Source organism: Peromyscus eremicus, chromosome X (assembly GCF_949786415.1).
Source record: "Peromyscus eremicus chromosome X, PerEre_H2_v1, whole genome shotgun sequence".
In the NCBI taxonomy this organism is placed as follows: Eukaryota; Metazoa; Chordata; class Mammalia; order Rodentia; family Cricetidae; genus Peromyscus; species Peromyscus eremicus.
In genome coordinates, this window is record NC_081439.1 from 36,602,959 (window position 1) to 36,605,997 (window position 3,039).

Below are 3,039 nucleotides of genomic sequence, written 5' to 3' on the forward strand. Positions count from 1 at the left end.
AGTGAAGTATTAATCATGGAAAAATCTTGTAAACAATTATTTTGTTGAGTTTAAAATAAGAGCAAATATAAGTTTTCTATTTGCCCAAGTAAACAAAATGTTTCTATGGATTTTCACCCAAAATTCTTATTAGAAATTTTAAGTTAAAGACAATTCTTAAATTATTTTTTAAAAAGAAGCATATTGCTGGTGTCTATTTCAGAAACACATGTTGAAAGGGCATACCATCATATGCTAGCAACCACTGGTATCAAAGGATTTACTGATTTCACAATGAGATAATTAGGAAATGTCATGGGTAGGAACTGTTTAGTTTTGCCTTAATTAACAAATGAGTATTTTTTGACATTTCTTGAAATTTTTATATTTTTCATCTTTCTGAGAGTTTTTTCAACTGCAGAAATAAAAATACAAAGCTTCTGGAATCTTACTGCATGTACCATTATTTTTTGCATATATTGATGCTTGATTTAAAGTGATCATATTGGCACAGTTATGGCCAGGTTGTATAGCATGAAACAGTCACAGCCTTATGAAGTTCTACAACAATGCCATTATGTCCACCCTTAGCTTGGGCAACTGCAAGTCTTCTCCTGGTCAGTTGACTGAGGCTTTGAATGCTGCTGTTTACATTGTGTATGGGCAACTGCCAAGTCTCCTGGTCAGTTGACTGAGGTTTTGAATGCTGCTGTTTGCATTGAGTATGTCACATTTTCTGTACCTAGGTATACCAGAATGAGAAGGAAGTGGGGCTGGCTCTCCAAGAGAAGCTCAAAGAGCATCACCTTTATCATCAATAAGCCATGGTGTACATTCTACAACAAGAGTACATTGAAAGGAGACTTACTAGAAAGCTAGACTACCTGGGCCTCTACCATATTCACAGCTCAACAGCCTTCAAGCTTAGACCTGACTGTTTATTATTGGGTGTATCAGGCTACATGTTTCCCGGTGACACTGATTGTGGTGGTTTGAAAGAAAATGGCTGCCAAAGAGAGTGGTACCATTATGAGATGTGGCTTTGTTGGAGTGAGTGTGGCCTTGTTGGAGGAAGTGTGCCACTGTGGGGGTAGGCTTTGAGGTCTCTTTTGCTCAAGCTTCCTTCAGTGTGACATGGATTCCACTTCCTTTTGCTTTCTGACCAAGATGTAGCTAACACCATGTCTACCTACGTACTGCCATGCCCCTTGCTATGATGAAAATGGACTAAACCTCTTTAACTGTAAGCCACCACATCAATGAAATGTTTTCTTTTATAAGAATTCATGATAATGGTGTCTCTTTACAGCAATAAAAATCCTAACTAAGACACCTATTTTCCGGACACTTGGATGGTCATGGAACAGTTAGTGGATGATGGTCTGCTCAAAGCAATTCATGTCTGACTTCAACTGAGAGGATCATAAATAAACCCAGATTAAAATATAAGCAACAGTTAACCAGATTAAGTGTCACCCATAACTAACTCAGGAGAAGCTGAACAAGTACTGCCATTCCTAAAGCATCATGGTGATTGCTTACAGTCCATTCAGTTCTCTGATAGTTCCTGGGGCAAGCCTGAGGATCTTGCTATTCTGGAATATCCCAGGATCAAGGTGATGCAGCCAAGTAAAAATAAAAATACAGACCATGTGTTAATCAAGTTCCTCATACATGGGAGGTTGGTGGAGACCACAAATCTTTGACATCAGAACAAATTTCTGAGAACTTTAGGATCTTTGACTTCAAGCCAAAACATGGGGATATGATCACATTACTCAACTACAACAGGAGTTGGAGGGTCTGTACATCAATGAGCTATACCAAACACAAGGATTACATCTTCCATGCAAATGTTTGAACCTTGCGGATGTTTGCTTTTCCTTAAGGAACTTGTCCATCTTCTTCTTGCCTTCTTATTAGTTCTTGCAGGTGTATTGTAGCTTGTCTGTGGGCATGACAGTAGATTAGTTATTTTTTTTTTTTTAAATTTTTATTTTGCAATACAATTCAGTTCTACATATCAGCCACAGATTCCCTTGTTCTCCCCCCTCCCGCCCCCCTCACCTTCCCCCCAGCCCGCCCCCCATTCCAATCTCCTCCAGGGCAAAGCCTTCCCCACAGACTGAGATCAACCTGGTGGACTCAGTCCAGGTAGGTCCAGTCCCCTCCTCCCATGCTGAGCCAAGGGACCCTGCATAGGCCCCAGGTTTCAAACAGCCAACTCATGCAATGAGCACAGGACCCGGTCCCACTGCCTGGATGCCTCCCAAACAGATCAGGCCAATCAACTGTCTCACCCACTCAGAGGGCCTGATCCAGTTGGTGACCCCTCAGCCATTGGTTCATATTTCATGTGTTTCCGTTTGTTTGGCTATTTGTCTCTGTGCTTTATCCGACCTTGGTCTCAACAATTCTCTCTCATATAAACCCTCCTCATTCTCGCTAATTGGACTCCCAGAGATCCACCTGGGGCCTAGTCATGGATCTCTGCCTCCAGATCCATCAGTAGTTGGATGAGGTTTCTAGCACGACAATTAGGGTGTTTGGCCATCCCATCACCAGAGTAGGTCAGTTCGGATTGTCTCTCGACCATTGCCAGCAGTCTGTTGTGGGGGTATCTTTGTGGATTTCTGTGGGCCTCTCTAGCACTTTGTTTCTTCCTATTCTCATGTGGTCTTCATTTACCATGGTCTCCTATTCCTTGTTCTCCCTCTCTGTTTTTGATCCAGCTGGGATCTCCCACTCCCCCAAGCTCTCTTTCCCTCGACCCTCGCCCTTCACTACCCCCACTCATGTCCAGGCTGTTCATGTAGATCTCATTCCATTTCTCTGTCGTTGGGCGATCCCTGTGTCTTTCTTGGGGTCCTGTTTTCCAGGTAGCCTGCCTGGTGATGTGAGTAGCAGTCCAGTCATCCTTGTTCCACATCTAGTATCCTGTTATGAGTGAGTACATACCATGTTTGTCTTTCTGAGTCTGGGATACCTCACTCAGGATGATTTTTTCTAGATCCATCCATTTGTCTGCAAACCTCATGATGTCATTGTTTTTCTCTGCTG

General features: G+C 42.4%; 1 pseudogene; it reads left to right on the forward strand.

Moving 5' to 3' along the window:
- The first annotated feature begins 803 nt into the window (after positions 1-803).
- Positions 804-1,840, forward strand: LOC131899999 (aldo-keto reductase family 1 member B1-like; annotated as a pseudogene).
- The last annotated feature ends 1,199 nt before the right edge of the window (positions 1,841-3,039 follow it).